Source organism: Elephantulus edwardii, unplaced genomic scaffold (assembly GCF_000299155.1).
Source record: "Elephantulus edwardii isolate Elephantulus edwardi_28Jun2011 unplaced genomic scaffold, EleEdw1.0 scaffold00040, whole genome shotgun sequence".
Taxonomy (NCBI): Eukaryota; Metazoa; Chordata; class Mammalia; order Macroscelidea; family Macroscelididae; genus Elephantulus; species Elephantulus edwardii.
In genome coordinates, this window is record NW_006399790.1 from 19,490,149 (window position 1) to 19,512,429 (window position 22,281).

Consider the following 22,281-nt stretch of genomic DNA (forward strand, 5'->3'; position numbering starts at 1 on the left):
AAAAATAGAAAGATAATTATATAATGTGGATAAAAATCCAAAGGGGAAAGGGAGCAGGGCAGATGAGGGTAGAGGGGGGGAATCACAAGGTCTCAGAGTTTGGTGGCTGAGAGAGGGGTGAAAGAATTAGTATAGAGCACATCCATGTTTATTGCTGTATTATTCACAATAGCAAAGAGATGGAAGCAACCCAAGTGTCTATCAAAAAATGAATGGATAGAAAAACTATGGTACATCCACACATGGGAATACTACATAGCGTTGAAAAACAATGAAATATTAAGGCATTACACCACATGGGGGAGGCCTTGATGACATTATGCTAAGTGGAATATATCAGTCACAAAAGGATAAATACTGCATGACAGCACTGTTATAAAACAGGACATGGAGTAGGGTTGTATATATGGTGATTGCCTAAAAGTTGACCGTTTTTCAGCTATTAATTAGCCTCCTCTGCTCCAATCTACCTTAACTGTAAACACATGGTCTTGCAAATCAGTATAGACTTGCAAACCATCAACAGCTGTGGGACTAGGATAAGAGAAAGAGTACTTCCCACAGTAAGCAACAAGATTTGAGGCAAGCAAGACTTGAGGTGAGCAAGGCTTGCAGCAGCAGGACTCTCATGAGCATGAGACTTCGGTGAGACTGTGGCATTGCAGTGGACAAATGGTGGCAAGGTGTGACCTGAGGCTTTTTGCATTTGTACTGACCACAGTTAAAGGTTTGGCTTAACTTGTTGGATGTTTGAAGGAGAAATTGACTTATAACTGCTCTGAGGCAAACCTTGCTGAATGATTTAGATTAGACCACTGTACTGAAACCAGAGCCTGACATATCGAGGAATTAATTGTGCCTTTGAATTCTTGGGCTAAAGCCTGGGTTTGTATTGTGACATTCTTCGCTTCCCGCATTTACTTCCCTAATAAAGCCCATTGGTATCATAATTGTGAGTCAGCAATCAATACACTAATTTCTGTTGCTGGGGCTCTAGAGGCACCATGGGGCTGGGCTATGGGCTCTTTATCTGTTTTCTTCTCTGGGACAGATAGGGGCTATGCTATTCTTACTCTCTCTGGCCTCTTCAGAGAGATGCTCATGGCTCTGTCTCTCCATGTCCTGTTTTCTTCTCTTTAAACAGGGGATTTGGGAGGAAAAGAGGAAAGAATGGATAGATAAGCAGCATTAGTACAGATGAGGGGAAGAACTGTCTGAAAGGAATGTATGATTATGCATTATATGAATGGGAACTATCTGGAACAAGGGGTGCATTGCAGGGTGGGCTGGTGGTGGGGGAATGAAGGAGAGGGAGGAATGTGCAACAATGAATAAATGAAAGAAGGAAAAGAATGAGGATAAATCTAGTGGGGACATGAAAAAAATGGGTTGGGTTTATAAAACACAGTGAATTGGGATGGTCGTATGAAACAATGTGAATGAAGGAATGTGTGAAACACAATGTGGCTAAATGAAACACAATGTATATTAGGTTTTTTTTATATAAACCAATATAAAATTAAAAAGAAAGATACTCCCGGATTAAATGTAGTGATCTTCATGGTAACTCTCTCAAAAAAAATGCGAGAAAATAATTGAATCATGGACCTTTTGAGCCAGCATCAAGCAAGCTTCCATCAAGCAAGCTCAACTGACAATTACTTGGCTAAACTCCAACACATATCATATTGGCATTGAGAAATTTGACAAGTCTGAATTATTCCTGAAATATAAAATCTAGGGAATGGCAAATCATGTCACAGCTGTCTTTTCTCAAGTTGGTAGTTCTGGGATCTAATATTTGTCCCACTTGCAAAATAATGATTAAATTACCTTAGATTCAATCACGAAGAGAGATTTGTGAATATGGTGATGATACATGAAAGCAAAATACATCTCTTTTCTCATTTTTTCTTCAAATATCAATATCGTACTTCAGTCATCTTCTCTAAAGTAACTCTAATGTGATTTCTCCAGAACTCTATTCTCTCAGCTTAGGGATGTAACACGATAGAACAAACAAGGTACTTAAAATTGAGTTCAAAATCTATCATTTGACTGAGACTCAAGCTTACTGATCTCAAACAGCCTGGTGAAATCCCTGAGATTATGATGCACTTTATGTCTGGAAAAGAAATCTTTCCCAGTGACTCAACTTTCGGGTAACAATAGACAGGTCTATAAACAGATCAGTAACATAAGAATGTAGTTCTTGAAACAATCAACTATGTAATATCAAAAGGCCAGAAGAATTTTTTTTAAACTAGCTCTTGTGATACCTTTCAAGGAGTCTGATATCAACAATATTTTCATAGTATTACGAAATATAACAATATTTTAATAATACTTTATCTTTTCCCTTGTGTTAACATTTATATTGATGACACAAAAGCAATGGTGACTGAAGTACAATATTAATATTCTGAAGAATAAAATGAGAAGAAAAATGAATATAATTTTGCTTTGATGGCTCATCACCGTATTTACAAATGTTGATAGTTGTAGAGAGGCTTCAGGCTTTTGTTCATAGGTCGCTGTGGGTCGTGCTCTACTCAAAGGCAATCAAAAACAATTGCGTATGTCCACATGTTTCATGTGTCCATTCATCCTTTCTTTGAAAACCACTAATACTAATACAATGATGTTATTTCAATTCCATTTGTGCTGAAGTCCAGTGATTTCATTCATATACATTGTGTTTCATTCATGTACATGTATCTTATACAATCACTCATATACATTGTGTTTTATATAATTAATTATTATTGACCAATGCCTTTTACCCTACCTCATCTCAAGGACTCACTGCAATACTGCCTTGTCCATCCTCCACTAATCTCAGCTGCCTTAGTGGTTTCTCCACCCCTTTCTTGAGTAGTCTGTGGACTACAATTCTAGGACAATTAGTATAGAAAAGCTTTCCTCAAAATATATTCTGTGGAGTACTAGTTCTTTGAGTTGTTCCATAATAAATCCCTTCACGTAGAGATTCACAATGCACATTAACACATAAAAAGTTTTATGGTAAAGAAAAGGCCTACAACAAGAAGAAAATGGATCATAAAAAATTCAGCATTTGCCAAATTTATTCAACCACGCAAACATTATTTTTTTTTCCTTCTTCATGTATTTATCAACATTTGTCAGAACTACTGTTTATGGTACATATACTAGTCTAGAACTTATGTATTTTCAAAAGAATATAAAAATACTCAATTTTTAAATACAGATATTACTAGAATCATAATAATATACTGAGCCTCTTTCTTCCTCTGCCTTATGGAACAAAACTGTTTTTAAAGAATGTATTCTATGATGTCATTATTCATGTGTTTTGGAGGACAGATGGAATAAAGTGCCAAACTGAGCCGGAGGGCCAGGAGGCAATTAAAAAATAATACAATGCTTCACCAACTCAATTATACTATAAAACAGATAGTTCTGGGAGAATATGGCTGCCCTTTGAAGGCCAACTCAAAAGATTAGGCACAGTTTAATAATCTTTTATGTATCTGTCAGATGAAGACAAATTAAGACCTTAAGACTTCAGAAGAAACTAAAAAAGCCTTGTCTTTTCTCTTCCCAATCCCAAACTGTAATTTTTTTAAATGAAGCTGTGTACAAAAATATACCATTTCAACATGTACAATTCAGTGACACTGATTATATTCTTCAAGGTAATCATTAGCCTTTTGCAAATTACCACCATTATATTAAAAATATTAATATTAATTGGTTTTAAACAACCAATGTGTAGAAATCCAAAAGTGTTCTGATTTCCCCATAATGCCCTTGTCTTTAAATTTATCATAATATTTGTAAATGCTTCTGTTTTCAGGCTGTACCTCAGGAAGTAATGACTTCCTATTTTATAAGATTTTTTTTTAAAAAAAATTGTCCTCAGTTGGTATACTCCTAGAGTTAAGTAGAGCTTCCAGGTAAAAATATTCTGGTATTTGAGTAATAAGTGTTTGCTTTATTTTAATGAAAGAAGTCTAAATCTCTGTTTAAAAATTTTAATCCTTTTTTCTGATAATATTTCAATAGTTATAAATTCTATTTAAGTGGGACAATTTGCAAATAGAGACAGTCTTTAAAACAACTGCTAAGAGGTTAGGAATTGGGCTGTCAACACAAACGGAGATGGTTCGAATCTACCAACAGCTTCACCAGAGAAAGATGGGCAATTTCCTCTCTTGCAATTTCCAGCCTATGAAAACTGCTGGAAGGTTTTATGAGTTGGTTCAGACCTGATGGCAAAAGAGCTTGAGTTCTGAAGAAATTACTGAAGAGGATTACATATTTGAGTCAATGAAGAATTTTCAAACTTTACTTATAAACTTGATGATCTTTGTTGATGGAAAGACAGAAACCGAAACAGAAAGTGAAAGTCAATTTAATTCAAGAACCAACATGAGGGTGAAGTAAAGGTAGGATTAGGGAGCTCTGGTGGGCTAGTGGAAAGAAGCTGAGCTGCAAACCTGAAGGAAGGCACATGGTTTGAATCCATCAGATGCTCCATGGGAAAAGGATGGGCTATCTCTTTCTATGGGATTAACTCCCTCTGAAAACCCAGTGGAGGGTCAGCTAGAGGTTGATTCCAAATTGATGACAAACAACAACAGAGGTAGGATTAGGGTGGGGTAGGGGAATGGCAGAATGATAATCTCAAAACACTTAATCATGTTCATACAAAATTTATAGCTAGACCAAGAGGCAGCTGTGCCAACTGAGCAAGGGTAAACTGCATATTTTAAAATTGTAAAAGGTCTGGGCTGTATACTTTCTTCACACTTGTTCAATCTGTATGCTGAGCAAATAATTTGAGAAGCTCGACCTTTTGAAGAGGAAAGTGGCATCAGGATTTGACAAAGACTCATCAAAAACCTGTACTGTGCAGATGACATAACTTTGCTGAAAGTGAAGAGAACTTGAAATATTTGCTGCAGAAGATGAAGGACTACAGCCTTCAATATGTATTATATCTTAACAACAAGAAAGCAAAAATACTCACCACTTGGTCAGTAGGCAGTATCATAAAAAAATGGAGAAAAGATTTAAGATGCGAAAAATTTCACCAATGAACATACTTGTTACCAGCAGTTAAAAGACCAGAAGACATGTTGTATAGATAAAATCTGCTGTCAAGGACCTCTCCAAAGTGCTAAAAGAATTGTGAACAACTGATTTTTTACAAGAAGACAAAATCAGTCAGTGGGGAAGCAATAGCCTTTTTAACAAATGGTGTTGGCAAAATTGGAAAACCATTTGTGCAAAACTCAAGCAAAACCCATACCTCACACCACACACAAAAGCTATCTAATGGTGGATCAAGAATCTAGGAGTTAAACCAAAGAAACTTCATCAGAGAAGAGCTTGGAAGAACTCTAGAAGCCCTAAACCGCAGTATGAACAGTCTTCCAAACATAATGAAAAATCTACAACCAGGAGAGAACAAAATAGATGAATGGTGAATGGGACCTTCTAAAAATCAAATCACTATGCACATAAAAAAAGCTTCTCCAATAGGGTTAAAAAGGAAAGCCATGGTGGTTGTTGTTGTTGTTATGTGCTGTTGAGTCCTTTGAGACTCATAGTGACCCTATTTACAACAGCCCTAAACCCTGCTCTATCCTGTGCCAATCGCACTGCCTCTGACACACCCATCCCAATTACCGCAGTCACTGAATCAATCCATTTCATAGAGGGTCTTCCCCTCTTGCGCCATCCTGCCACCCTCCCAATCATGATGTCCCTTTCCAAGGACCTGTCCCTCCTTGCAACATGCCCAAACTATGTCAGATGAAGCCCCAGAATCCTAGCCTCCAAGGAGTAGCTTGGCTTAACCCTCTCCAGGATGAATCTGTTTGTTTTCTTGGCAGTCCAGGGTACATTCAATACTCTTCTCCAGCACCACAGCTCAAAGGCATCAAGTCTCCTTCTATCCTCCCTAGTCATTGTCCAATTCTCTGATGCATAACAAGTGATTGCAAAGACCATGGCCTGTATCAGGCGCACCTTAGTCTCTACAGAGACACTGTTGCTCCTGAGTACCTTTGAGAGGTCCCTAACAGCAGACTTACCCATTGCAATAAGTTTTTTGATTTCCTGGCTACTGGTGCCAAGAGTGTTGACCGTGGAGCTGAGAAAACTGAAGCTGTGAACAATCTCAATCTCTTCGCCATCCATGGACTTGGAAAAAATATTTGGTAATGACATCTGATAAGGATGTCCTATCTAAAATTTACAGAATACTCCAGTACCTCAGCAAGAGAAAGGTAAAACACTCAATCTCAAAATGGGCTCAGGATATGAATAGACACTTCACCAAAGAAAACATTAAGATGGTGAACAAACACAAGAAGAAATGTTCAAAATCCCTTTCAGAGAGATTCAAATAAAAATAACTATGAGATATCACCTCATCCCAGCAATAATAGCAAAGTTCAACAGAGCAGCAAACAACAAATGCTGACGAGGTTGTGGAGAGATTGGAACTTCACTGCTGGAGGGAGTGTACAATGATGCAACCATATGAAGGCAGTTGGCATTTTTTCAAAAAGTTGTAAATAGAAATACCATGTGACCCAGCAATTGTACTCTTGGGAATATACCCTAAAGAAATCAGAAATAACACCCAAACAGATGTATGTACACCTATGTTTATTGCTACATTATTCACAACAGCAAACAGATGGAAACAACCCAAGGGTCCGCCAACAAATGAAAGTATATTCACACAATGGAATACTATGCAGTACTGAAAAAATGAACTTGTAAAACATTACACAACATGGGTGACCTGGAGGACATTATGAAGAATGAAATGTTTCGGCCTCAAAAGGACAAATACTGTATAACACCACTGCTATGAAGCTGGACTGACATGGAGGGTTGGGAGGAGCATAAGAAAAGAGTGGATAGGTAGTGAACACTGTCTTGGAACAGATGAGAGAGAAAACTGTTTAAAAGGAATATATGATTAGGCATTATATGTAAGACAATGGTCCAGAATAAGAGGTACACTGCAAAGAGGACTGGAGGCGGTAGAGGGGAAGGAAAAAATCATGTAACAAAAAATGAGTATTTTTTTTAAAAAAAGAAAGTAAACTGGAAGAGTGGGAAGAAAAGGGGAAAGAGGAAAATGTGCAGTAATGAGTCAATAAAAATCCAACTTTTCTGTAAACATTTATTAAAGTCACAATTAAAAGAAAAATATACCCCCCAAAAAATCCCACAGACTGCTAAAAGGCAATGTTACTTAAGACTGGTGCACTTGATTCAAGCCACGGTCTTTTCAATTACTTCCTATGCATTTGAAAGACAATGGATAAGGATGACAGTAGAAATATATACGCCTGTGTGTTGTGGTATGGGGAAACGTACTGAATATCTCAAAGACAACCAAGAGAATAAACAAGTATGTTTTGGCAAAAGTGCTATGAGGATGCTCCTTAAAAACAAGAAAGAAGAAGCTTTCTTTCACATACTTTGGGCCTGTGGGTAGCAGAGGTTGGTTTTTAAAAAGAACATTATGCTTGGAAATGTGGTGAGTCAGAAAAACAGAAGAAGATGCTAATCAAGATGGATTTATACTGTAAATATAGCAATGGGCTGAAGTATATCAGAAATTATGAAAATGGCACAAGATAGAGCAAGGTTCAGATCAGTTGTTCGTAGGGTTACTATAAGTTATACTGGCCTATTAGCATGACATCCTCCTTTTGTATTTCACATTACAAATTTTCTTCTTAGAATACTGTCTCTCTTCCTTAACCATCTACTTATACAGAAAGCAGAGTTTTACCTTTCTAAACTGGCAAATGAGACCATACTTTAATTAGCTAAAATTGGCAGAATTGAGGATCCAAGGGGGAGTAGAAGCAGAAGGGTGAGGATGGGAGGGAAGGGGTGTTAAGCAATTAACCAAAGGGTTGCACAATTTGATGCTGTGTGTGCGTGAAGGAAATAAGAAAGATCTGGTGGGAAAAACAATGTATTTGAACTTTTTCAATAGGCCAGTATAATTTTTTGTTTAAGTTTATTCTTATGTTTACCAAAGCCAAACCCATTATTATCTGTTGTTGTTGTCTTTCAGTGGACTTATAGGGACTGTATGAACAACAGATCTGTACCTTGCCCTACCCTGAGCCAGCCTCACCATCTCTGATGTGTTTGAGTCCATTGTTACAGTTAGTGTGTTAATTCAACTCTTTGAGGATCATTTTCTCTTTTCTGCCCCCCTTTCTCAGAATGTTGTCTTTAAAAAAAAAACTAGCTGCTTTGAAGAAAATAGCAAAAAATAAGGCCCCAGGAATAGATGGTATATCAATTAACGTATTTCAGCTAACAGATGCTGCTCTGGATGTGCTCACCAAGTTGTGCCAAGAAATTTGGAAAACAGCCCCTTGGCCAACTGAGTGGAAGAGATCTATATTTGTTCCCATTCCAAACAAGGGTGACCCAACTGAGTGTGGAAACTATAGAACAATATCATTGATTTCACATGCAAGCAAGATTCTACTGAAGATTATCCAAAAATGACTGGAACAGCACATCAGCAGAGAACTGCCAGAAGTCCAGGCTGGGTTTAGAAGAGGTCGTGGTACTAGGGATACTGTAGCTAATGTTAGATGGATCTTAGCTGAAAGCAGGAAATACCAGAGGAATGTCTATCTGTGTTTCATTGATTATGCAAAGGCATTTGACTGCGTGGATCATAACAAACTGTGGCTGACTCTGAGACGAATGGGAATCCCAGAACACTTGATTGTGTTAATGTGAAACCTAGACTTGGACTAAGAGGCAGTCATCAGAACAAAGCAAGGAAACACTGCACGGTTCAAAACTGGGAAGGGTGTATGCCAGGGATGTGTCCTGTCTCCACACCTTTTCAACCTGCATGCAGAACAGATCATCCGGTAGGCTGGGCTCTATAAGAGAAATGTGGCGTCAGGATTGGTGGAAGATCTATCAACAATCTGTGTTATGCTGATGACACAACCCTGCTTGCTGAAACTGAGGAGGACCTGAAGCGCTTAATGCAGAGGGTCAAGGACGGCAGCCTTCAATATGGATTGAGGCTTAATATCAAGAAGACAAAGATTCTCACCACTGGACCAATTGGCAGCATCAGGACGGATGGTGAAGAAATTGAGATTGTTCACAAAGGTTTAACAGAGCTGCAAGTAATAAATGTTGGAGAGGATGTGACAAGATAGCGACTCTTATACATTGTTGATGGGATTGTAAAATGGTACAACCATTCTGGAAGGCAGTCTGATGCTTCCTCAAAAAGCTGAACATAGAAATTCTGTGTGAACCAGCTGTTCCACAACTAGAAATATACCCTGAGAAAATGAGAACTGAGGTACAAACTGAGATTTTCACACCAAAGTTCATAGTACATTATTCACTATTGCAAGAACATGTAAACAGCCAAAATATCCAAACATAAACAAATGGTATGAGTCATTATGGTACATTCACACAATGGAATACTATGAAACACGCAGGAGAAATGATTTTGTAAATTATTGCCTAATTTGGGAGGGACTGGAGAGTATTATGCTGTGTGAACTCAGTCCCACAAGGACAAATATTGTATAAAACTTTTATTGTAGAATGAATATAAAGCAGGTGGGGGACTGCGGAAGCAGAGGGATGAGGATGAGCAGGGGGAGGGGAGAATTTATTATGGAGTTTTATAATTTGATGGTTGGAGGGTGAGGGAAATTGGAAGAATCTGTTCTCAAAAACAATGTATTCAAATATTGTAAATAAACTAGTCTTAAAAAAATCCTAGCCTCCAAGGAGAAACATGGTTTCACCCTCTCCAGGACAGATCTATCTGTTCTCTTGGCAGTCCGTGGTATATTTGTTCAATAATCTTCTCCAGCCCCACAACTCAAAGGCATCAATTCTTCTTCTATCATCCTTATTCATTAGTCAGCTCTCTTATGCATAGCAAGTAATTGTGGAGACTGTGGCCTGGGTCAGGTGCACCATAGTCTCTAGACTGAAATTACTGCTTGTCAGCACTCTGGAGAGGGGATCTGACGGCCGATTCTCCTAATGTAATTAGTCTTTTGATTTCCTGGCTGCTGATGTCAAGGGTACTGACTGTGGATCTGAGCAAGCTGAAATTGTAACCAACTTCAATCTCTTCTGCCTCTGAAAAGCCATGGGATGGTGAGTTATGAGTCAGTTCTGACTCGAAAGCATACAACAATAACATTTTAATATGATTATATAAGCTAAGAAATGATCTCCCATGATCTTACAAACTACAAATTTGTAGGGAGCTCTGGTGGCCTAGTGGCAAGAAGCTTCACCGCAATCTCAGAGGTGTGTGGTTTGAATCCAGCAGATGCTCTGCAGGAGAAGGAGGGACAAGCTCCTCCTGTGCCAGTCAGATCCAATTTAACGGTGCACAAACACAAAACAATAAAATTTAAAAAAACAAACCAAACTATATAGTTGTAAAATGTTTAAGCTATGAATGAAACACCCTTTCATATCATCACAAACTTAATCTAATAAAAGGACAGTTTCCCTAAGGTATGCTCAAAAACATAACATCTTTTTTTCCCTCTCAGAAGATTTTTTTATTTAGAAAAAAAGAAAGTGAAACCAGAGTTTTCACCTGCATTATGACACAACCCTGCTTGCTGAAACTGAGGAGGACCTGAAGCACTTGCTGCAGAAGGTCAAGGACTACAGCCTTCAATATGGATTGAAGCTCAACATCAAGAAAACAAAGATTCTCACCACTGGGCCAATTGGCAGCATCATGATAGATGCTGATGACATGGGGACTGTTAACAGTTTTAGTTTGCTTGGCTCCACAATCAACACTCTCAATACCAGCATCCAGGAAATTAAAAGACAAATTGCATTGGGAATGTCTGCTGTCAGAGACCTCTCCAAAGTGCGGAAGAGCACTTAGTCTGGAGACTAAGGTACGCCTGATACAAGCTCTGGTCTTTGCAATTACTTGTTATGCATCAGAGAGCTAGACAATGACTAGGAATAATAGAAGGAGAATTGATGCCTTTGAGCTTTGGTGCTGGAGAAAGAGTATTGAATATACCATGGATGGCTAAGAGAACAAATAGGTTCATCCTGGAGAGGGTAAAACAGGGCTGCTCCTTGGAGGCAAGGATTCTGACGCTTCATCTGACATTCTTTGGACATGTGGCAAGGAGGGACCAGTCCTTGGAGAGGGACATCATGCTTGGGAGGTTGGAAGGAGAGCACAGGAAAGGAAGAACCTCGATGAGATGGACTGATTCAGTGGCTGGGGTAATGGGGGTAGCTGTGTCAGTGGAAAAGACATCTAGCAGAGAAAAGTACACAATCAGAGAAAGAAATGGATTGCCACAGTGAGTGAAACAATGGATTAGAGTGTATCAGAGACAGTGAGGATGAAGCAGGATAGTCAAAGGTTAGATCTGTTGTTCAGAGTTTGGTAAGTGTTGCAGGCAACCACACCGAACATCACAATGACAAATTGAGAGTATTCCTTTCTTTCACTCACCTCTACTTTTTTCAGCATAATATATCTTTCCAAGTTCCCATTGAGGATCTTCCTCTCTTTAATTAACTTCTACCTTTTTCATCATGATGCATCTCTCCAAGGACTGGTACCTCCTGAAAAAAAAAAAAGCACAAAGTAAGAAAGAGAAAATTTCATCACACTTGCTTCTAAGGAACAGTCTGGATGCACTTCCTTTCAGACAGACTTGTGTGTGGGGTTTTTGGTACTCAGTGCTCTTTGCCAACAACACAACTCAAATTCATCAGTTCTTCACAGTCTTCCTTATTTGTTGTTCAGCTTTTATATGTATATGAATCAAAAGAAAATACTATGGCTTTCAATACTGATTACATATGTACATCAAGAAAACAAATACTTTCACCATTGACCCAACAGGAAAAAGTCATGATAGATGCTAAAGGATTGAAATTATCAATAATTTCATTTTACTTAGATTCAAAATCAACTCCTATGGTAGCAGCAATCAAATTAAAATTCATCAAATTAGATAGATAAACAGACAGACAGACATTCATACAGAAAGAGTCCTAAAGGTGGCTTTATATTTGGCTAATTTGCTCAATATTATGTTTGTACTACTTATCAATAGTAGAGTAGTGGTGTACACAGAAATATTAATCATGGCATATTGTTAGATATCATCCAATTTGCTCCCACTCACAGCTAGTAATCCTATGTATAACAAATACTGTCCAATCTTGTAACACTAGTCATTTTCACAATATTTGTTGTGCTTATTCCCATTGCTCCAGCAATTGTCAGTTCATCTTTTTGAATCTTCTTTTTACCAAGGATAACTTTGTTCTCCATGGACTGGCCCACTCTGATAGGATAACATGTCCAAAATATATGACATAAAGCCTAAGTATCTTTTGTTCTAATTAGAATTCTGACTGTACTTCTTCCTTGAAAGATTTGTTTCTTTGGGCAGTTTGTGATATATTCAGTCATTTTTGTTAACACTATAATTCAGAGGCTTTAATTCTTCAGTCTTCATCATTTTTTCAACTTTTACATGCAAATGATTCAAGTGAAAATACTATGGGTAATATTGTTAATTCATCATTTCTCAGAAGAACTTACGCCTTTGAGTTGTGGTGCTGGAGAAGAGACTTGAACATACCATGGACCTCCAAGAAAACAAATGAGTCTGTCTTGGAGAGGGTGAAGCCAAGCTTCTCCTTGAAGGCTAGATTTTGAAGCTCTGTCTCACATACTTTGAGCAGGTGGACAGGAGTGACCGATCCTTGGAGAAGGACATCATGCTTGGAAGGATGGAAGGACAGCACAGGAGAGGAAGACCCCAGATGAGATGGATTGATACAGTAACTAGGCCAATGGGGGTATATATGTTGGAGTCAGTGAGACTAGCTCAGGACAGGGCAGGCTTCAGAGCTATTGTACATAGTAGGAGGTGATTCGACAGCACATAACAAAATGTGTCTGTAAGTTTACTGGGATGTAATATAATGGCTTGCATGTTGCTGTGATACTAGAAGTATACAACAGTGTTTCAAATATCAGTAGTTACCCATAATAGATATCAGTAGAGTTTCAAGACTAAAACAGACTAATAAGTAGTATTTGCCATTCACATTTAAAATAGTAAAATAGCAACTGCTCTAAGACACTATGGATAGCAGAATACTCAGATGTAAAGGTACTAAAAATGTAACTGGGGTAGAACTGCTTCTTCAAAGTAATTGTCTACATCAGCGATGTAGATGGAGGAAATTTTCATCCACTGAAGAGTTTTCATTTGTTGATGTGGCAAGAATTAAAAAAGAGGAGAAACAGCCTCAAATACTCGTTAATAACGAGAATGTAGAGAGTGTGAAGTATAATTGTTATTATGTGCTGTTGAGTCTCCTGCCACTCATAGCAACCCTATGTACAACAGCACTAAACCTTGCTCTATCCTGTGCCAATCACACTGTCTCTAACACACCTATCCCCATCACCCCAGTCACTGAATTAATCTACCTCATCCAGGGGCTTCCTCTCTTGTGTTGTCTCTCCACCCTCTCAAATATGACGTCCCTCTCCAAGGACTAGTCCCTCCTTGCAACATGTCCAAAGTATGTCAGACGAAGCTTCAGAATCTTTGCTTCCAAGGAGCAGTTTGGTTTAACTCTCTCTAGGATGAACCTGTTGATTCTCTTAGCAGTCCATGGTGTATTCAATACTCTTCTCCAACACCATAGCTCAAAGGCCACAATCCTTTTTCTATCCTTCCTAGTCATTGTCCAACTCTCTGATGCATAATAAATGACTGCAAAGACCAGGCCTGTATTAGACGCACCTTAGTCTGCAGAGTGATACCATTGTTCTTCAGAACTTTGGAGAGGTCTCTGACAGCAGACTTCCCCATCACATTACATCTTTTAATTTCCTAGCTGCTGGTGCCAAGAGTGTTGATTGTGGAGTCAAGTGAACTAAAGCTGTTAATAATCTCAATCTCATCACTGTCTATTGTGATGCTGCCAATTGGCCCGGTGGTGAGAATCTTTGTTTTCTTGATGTTGAGCTTCAATCCATAGTTAAGACTGCAGACCTTGACCTTCTGCAGCAAGTGTTTCAGGTCCATCTCAGTTTTATCAAGCAGGTTTGTATCATCTGCATAACAAAAATTGTTGTTGAGTCTTCCTTCAATCCTGATGCCACATTTTTTCCTCATAGAGCCCAACCTTCCAGATAATCTGTTATGTGTATAGATTGAGAAGTTATGGAGATAGGACAACTCCCTGGTGTACACCCTTCCCAATTTTGAACCATGCAGTGTTTCCTTCCTTTATTCTGATGACTGTCTTGGTCCAAGTATAGGTTTTGCATTAGCACAATCAAGTGTTCTGGTATTCCCATTCTTCTCAGAGTCAGCCAGAGTTTGTTGTGATCTACACAGTCATACACATTGTCATACGCGTTGGCATAATCAATGAAACACATATAGACATTCCTCTGGTGATCCCTGCTTTCAGCCAAGATCCATCTAACATTAGCCACAATATCCCTAGTACCACAACCCCTTCTAAACCCAGATTGTACTTCTGTCAGTTCTCAGTTGATGTGCTGTTTCAGTCATTTTGGGATAATCTTCAGCAGAATCTTGCTTGCATGTGATATTAATGATACTGTTTGATAATTTCCACACTCTATCAGATCACTTTTCTTTAGAATGGGAACAAATACAGATCTCTTCCAGTCGGTTGGCCAATTGGTTGTTGTCCTGATTTCTTGACACAACTTGGTGAGCACATCTAGGGCAGCATCTGATTGGTAGTTGTCAAGAGATAAATGTAACGAATAAATACCAACATCCTAGACATTAGTTAGCTGAGCTGGACTAGTACTCTGTTGTACTTCAGAATAGAACTTGAAAAGCTCTTTGATAATGACTATGGCACCATTCCTCTTCAATTTATCATTCCTGGTATAGTAGACCATATTACTGTCTGATTCAAAATGTCCAATACCACTCATATAGGTACTGTGCAAGGATTCACAAAATTAAACAAATTTACACTCCCATCAGCAGTTTGATATCCTTATCAACAATGAGTGTGATAGTTCTCTTAATTTTAGTAATTTGAGTGGGTGGAACATGAATTCACTTTGCACTTCCCTGATGGCAATTCTAAAGAAGACATTTCAAGAAAGAAGGTATCTAAATAGCCAGTAAATCTCATTATTTAATCATCAGATAAGTTTAAAATTATTTTTTTGTTGCAGGAAATCTTAACCTATTTTTTATATAACTCTCTTTTTTGCCAGTTATATGTACTAAAATAAGGTGACATACTACTTGTGACCTAGTATGCAACATGTTAGGTTGGAGGTTTGAATCTACCAGCTGTTCCATAAAAGGAAGATAGTCATACTCCTCACTTAAATATTTATAGCCTCAGAAAACTATATGGTCATTATGAATTATAATTGAATTTAACATGGTGAATATGTACTGAAATATTAATTAAAGTCCATACTTTATATTAAGGTTGTTACTTTGTAGTACACAATTTTACAAATTTTAATAAATGTAATATTGTGAGTATCATTTTCATTGCCCTTAAAATGCTCTGTTTTACATAGTCATCACTCCTACTTCCCCATGATGCCTTGGCAACCACTGACCACTTTAATGTCTTTATATAACTTTTCCATTTTCCAGAATGTCATATAATTGGGATCACATGGTGTGACTTTGTTTGCTTTAGAAACATCTAATTAAGATTTCTCTCTGTCTTTTAATAGCTCGGTAGATCATTTTTTAGTGATGAAAAAAATCAATTGCATGAGGTCATCAAAGCTTGTTTATCCATTTACCTAGTGACAGATATTGTTGTTGCTTCTAATATTCTGCAAATACAAATGCATCTATTATGAATACTTTTATTTGGTGATTTTATTTCTGATTATTTAAAAAATATTCTTGCATCTAGATAATGAATACAGTCTATTGTTTTATGTGCCATGGAATCAGAACCAATTCATAGGTGACCCTTTAGCTGATTTTCAGAGACTGATAATCCCAAGAGAGAAGACTGTCCACCTTTTTCACTACTGAGCACCCAATGGGTTTGTGCATTTTGGATGGTACTACAATTTCTTACCACTCAGCCACTGGAGCTCCCTTATTCTTCTACAGTGGATATTAAAATCCACTCAACCAGACTTATCCCTATAGCATAAATGTTACTTGTTGTTCTTAATGGGTCCAGTTGTCTCAACAAGATTTACTAAATAAAAGTTTATTTTCACTCTCTGTTCCGCATTATCACCTTTCCCATTTATCAGTCGTACACATGTGCAATGACTTATTTATTTACTTTGTATTTGTTACACTTACTTAGTGGTCCATCCAAGTAGCAATATTTCACTTTAATTATTGAAGTTTTAGAGAAAAGTCTTGCTGTCCGGTATTGTAAGGTTTTATTTATTCCTATTATTTAAGATTGCCTCAGCATTGTTAACCTGTTTAACTTCTATAAAAATCGTAAGATATTTTTATCAAGTTCAACAGAAAATACTACTGCAAATTTTCTTGGGATTGTTTGAAATCTGTAGAATGATGTTTGGAGAAGTGATGACTTAGAAGATAAATGCGCTGGTATCTAGTGGAACCAAATGACAGCTGATCCTCTAACTGGGTTTCAGAGATGGTAAATCTCATGGGAGGAAATCATCCATCTTTCTTTCAGGGAACAGCTGGTAGATTTGAGCCTTTGGGTAGACAGTGCAACTCCTTATTCACTAGGAGAATTAGATTAGGTCTTGAAATTCATACTCATTGAATATTCATATTTTTTTTCTTATTATGAAAAGAAAGTTTACAAAATATATTGGCATTCCCTTCAAACACTCATACTAATTTTGTTTTATGATGTCAATTAGAATAGCCACAATATAACCATACTCTTTCTCCTGTGATTCTCATTTCCACTACTCCTTCTATCGTGATCTGTGCTGCCTTTTGAAATTTATGGCTTGGCAAAAGTTTTCCTTTTAATCTTATCTAGCTGATTGCTCAAAGTAGTGAGAGCCTTCGTGGTGTTACTGTTTACCTTACAGACCTGCCCATTTTGGGGTCCACCATTGGTAGTTTGCCATACTGTGATGGCCTGCATGTTACTATGATGCTGGAAATAACAGCAGGTCACCCATGGTGGACAGGTTTCACTGTTGCTTCCAGATTAAGACAGAATAAGAAATAAGACTGCCATCTACTTCTGAAATAATAGGCCCTCAAATATACTAAGAATAATATCAGAACATTATCTGATATAGTGCCAGAAGATGATAATCTCATGTGGGAAGGAATTCAATATATACAATTCAGTAAGAGCTGCCTCCTCAAAAGAGAGTCCACCTTAATAACATGTATAGAGGTAAAACTCATGAAGTAAATCTCATGAATTACCTTCTTTTTCTGATGTTGTAAGATTCAAAATTATGACAAATATCTGTAAATATGCAAAACAATTTAAAAAATGGTTGGGGAAAAAAGATATATGATATAAAAGAATACTGGATATTGTAGAATTAGAAAGAGTGCAATTCCATCTTTAACCAGTACTTGATTGGAAGTAGTAAAAGGGGAGATTTGACCTGGAGATAAGTTTGGTAAATGTGGAATTTGATAGTGTTGCTGAGGCTTAGTCTAGTGGAAAGATTAAATCCCACTGCCCAGACTTCTGAGGAGAATTGCATTTAAATGGATTTGTAGACCCACATTCTGTTTGAAAGCATTCATATTTGAAAGAAAGAAAAGCAGGAAGAGCGGAAAGAAAGAAAAAATTGATTTGTTAATATTTCTGGAATGTTATACTGGTGAACTTTAAAATGGATTAACTTTAATCCATTTAAAATGGATTAATATTTTGTTTGGCTTCTGAGGCAGAGTTAAGCTGGGGTTCATCAGAGTCCACTTACAGGACTCGTAGTGGTCACCTGGATCCATCAGAGGGGAAAGAGGAGGCATGCAGTAATGAAGAGATAGACTGTGTTCCTTCAGCACTGTCCACCTAGCACACACAGATATATGGGTAAGCAAAAAAAAAAAAAAATGGGTGTGTGTGTGTGTGTGTGTTACTGGCTTGAAGAGCAAGAAGTCATGAGGACCTCTGGTTTATTGACTTGGCGTCTTGTTGAAGGGAAGACTTAGTTAAGAGACCAGTGACCTGGGATGCAGAGAGAATTGTGGACTTATGCCCATTTGGACTTAGCCACAGCTGGTTAGGGATAAGTTGACCAGAACCCAACCAGATGATGAGAAGATGATTCATGTTATGAGCTAGTGTTGATTTCTGTAATCTGATGGCTTGTTCTAGACCAGATTTTGCTTGTGAACGTAGATTCTCAAAGTTTCCAAATCTAATAGAAGATTTCCTAGCAAAATCGACATGCTTTATCCCCCCTCAGAGTGTTGGTTTTCATAGGGATGGGCAAATCTATAATGGCTATCTAAAATAGAAGTATTAAGGCATGAAGTAGTTGGCTTGCATGTTTTCACAAATGTAGTTATTAGTAGATGATTTCTACTAATAGAAAGTGGAAGGGGAAAGTTAATTCTTCAAATACGAAGGTTAATGGTTAGAAAAGCTAGGGAGTGGTCTGTGGTGTCAAGGCTTCTTTGTTCAAAATGGCTTTCCTAGTTATTGAGTTTGACTTTGCCACATGGTTGAGTGGGACATGGTAATGTGATATGTCGCTTTATTAACAAGGGAATTTGCTTGTCTTGTCATTAAATTGAGAGGAATCAGCATCAGAAATGGAAAAATCTCACCACCAGCAAAGCAGCAAAAGAGAATGCAGAATGTGTGTTCTTTGGAGTAAAAATTTCCTGTGCTACTCTGACTGGGTCACTATGAGTGCAAGCGACTCGACGGCACATAACAACAACAACAACAACAACTCTGACTGGAGCAAGCAGGAGCAGCACAACAGGCACCAGAAAACTGACTTGAGACAGAACTGACCTTGGAACTGCTATCCTACAAAGCCAGAACTAGGAGACTTGACTTAAATTTGCTAGAGAACTAGGAGATGGGGAGGTGGGCAGACATCATAATTATCAGGACTAAGAATTTTTTATCAGTGACCTAAAACTGCAAAACTGAGGGGTGAGGTACCTGGAAACACATTTTGGAAGCTGCCCTAACTGAAAGTTTCATAATCCCTATCCATCAAAATCTTAACTGTGTTGTTGTGTGTTGTTGAGTCAGAATTGACTAATAGCTGGCACTCCAGAGAGTTTTCAGAGGCAGTAAACCCCATGGGAGATTGCCAATCTTTTCCCCATAGAATAGCTGATGAATTTGAGTGACATGACTTTGGTACTGCAGTTCAGCTTTTTCTAAGAGGCCACCAGAGCTCCTATGTTAACTATAATCTATTATAATTGACACAGTCAAATGTCTTTGTATAGTTAGTATAATACAAGTAAACATCATTCCTTTTTTATTTCTTGCATTTTTTTATTTTTACACTGGCTTACCTACAAAGTACTTTTATATAGCCACTCACATCAGACTCCCCCCTCACACACACACACACACCCCATTCTGGTACACATCATTCTTATATTTCCTGCTTTCAATCAAGCTTGGCCTGACAACATCAATAATATCCCTTATTCCAAGTCACTTTTTCAATCTGGATTAAATTTCTAGCCATTCTCTTTCAGTGTATTGCTCTAAATATTTTTCATTATCATCAGCAAAATATTACTTATACAGGATATCAATGCTATTGTTTAATAATTACCACATTCTGTTGAATCATCTTACTGTGAAATGGGCATAGAATAAATTTATTGCAAGGTTAACCAGATCTTTCAATTTTATTGGCAATCTCCTCCTGTGAAATTATACTGCCTCTGAAAACCTTCTGGAGGGTCAGCTATTTTATTTTTTGGAACAGCTCAGCTGGAAATTTATCAAGTCCTGGAGCTTTGTTTTTCATTTTTACCTTCAGTGCAGTTCAGTATCATTAGTTCTTGTACATACGCTAGCTCCTGAAATAGTTTAATTTTGACCAACGCTTTTTAGTACAGCAACTGTAAATACTTTCCATCATCTTTTAATTCTTTCTGCATTGTTCAATATTTTGACAGAATTCTTCACTTTTTAATCTAGTTGTTGTTATGTGTCGTCGTCTCACCTTTAACTAATAGCAAGTCTATGTGCCAGTCTGATTCTGACACACCTATCCCCATTACCCCAGTTACTGTGTCAATCCATCTTCTCCGAGATCTTCCTCTCCTGCGCTCTTCCTCCACCCTTCTGAGCATGATATCCTTCTCCAAGGACTGGTCTCTTCTGGCTACTTGCCCAAAGCATATGAGATGGAGCTTCAAAATCCTAGTCTCCAAGGAGAAATGTGGTTTCACATTCTCCAAGGCAGACGTATTTGTTTTCTTGGAGGTCCATGGTATGTTCAAGACTCTTCTCCAGCACCACAACTCAAAGGTACCAATTCTGTTGTCCTTTGTCTAGAGAACTGTAGTTTTTTAATTAAAATTGAGAAATGCAAAGCACATTCTTCTCTTTTAGTTTTCTAACTCTAGTTCTAATACTTTTTAATAGTTTATTTTGTCTTCACGAGGTGCCCTTTGAAATAATATATTCAGTTCATTTTTTTATGCTCTTTATCAACTCTGTTTAAGAGCAAGTTATATATGCTGTTTTGACGACCAGTAGTTATTTTCTTTCTTCCTTTTTTAAAAAAAATATTTTTTGCTTTCTTAATGCATGACATTCTTGATGACATCTCACAACTCATTTAGTCTTTGGTTATTAGTGTTCAATACTCTCTTTTCATTGTCTCTAAATTCAGGTAAGACATATTACTCAACTTATTCCTTTGGCTCTCAGAGGCTATCATTTCCTTCAGTGTCAGTTTCTTTTACACATAAGCAACTTTTCAACATTCCATTAATTTGTCATCTATCTATAATGGGGCTTTTTGCTGCTTGTGGATGCTGTTCCTGATGGGCAAGTAAAGGGAAGTTTTGTGGGTCGTGGGGTTTTTTGGGGGGTTTGTTTGAGGTGTATTACTCTTCTTCCCCCTCCCCCATCAAGAGCCAAGAGCGGGTTCATGAGCCTTTGTCAGGGGTGGAAATCTGCTCAAAGGTGTTGGTTTAAACCCCTATAAGGTCCTTGGGCCTGTGGCCCTCAGGCAAAATTTATTAACTTTCAACTGAATATTCCTTGAATGACACATCAATTACTTGTCTATTTGCTGAACTGAAAAACTTGGTATTGTTGTGACACTGCACACTGCTCCATAGTATTGTCAAATACCATAATGATTACCCATTATGTACAGTGTTTGGATGAGCTTCCAGACTGATTTATGCTGAGAAGCAAGAGTAGCATCCAATTCCTAAACTACATGCCTCTGGAAACTCTACAAACTCTCTAAACACTACAAACTCTCTAAATGTGTGGAAATTATAGTAGTTATAGAACAGAGTTCTGTACAGAAATTATGTTAGTCATATAAGAGATTTTAGGTCTTTTTTTCAAAACTTACTCTCTGTCATATTCAAATAGGTGACATTTAACCACTGCTAAGTGAAACTAGTGCTGTTATATCTGGAGGAACACTCTTATACTTTGTAATCACTCTTTGTCAATCTATGTGCAGTATGAAATAACCTGGGTTGCAGTGATGCTGAAACTTGTGCCACTGGGGTATCAAATACCAAAATGGCTTCGCAATGTGGACAGTGTTTGGTGGAGCTCCCAGTTGTAAAATAGGTTTGGAAGCAGGAGTGGCAGCCACTCCTAAACCACATGCCTCTGAAAACTCTATGAACTTGGTGAAATGACAACAGTTATGGAAAGGCATTTGGCCTTTTGTTCATAGAGTCACTATGAGTCACACTAGACTCAACAATAATCAACAATAACAATCTATAATGGGGTCAATTTTCGTTAACTGAATTTGCTTCAGGAAAGTAGTTATTTCAACTTTTATTATTGTTAGATGCTATAAAGTTAATTACAACTCAGAGAGACCATATTGGAACAGAAGGAAGATCCTGAGCCAGCCAAGAATCCTGTACCCAGCAAAGCTCCCCATCAAATATGAAAGATAAGTTAGGTCATTTGCAGAAAAGCAGGAACTCAAAGAATTTGTAAAAATAAGGTCAAACCTAGAAGATATACTAAGGGTAATCCTTAGCATAGAGACAGCTGAGGAAAGTGGATAGACCATAG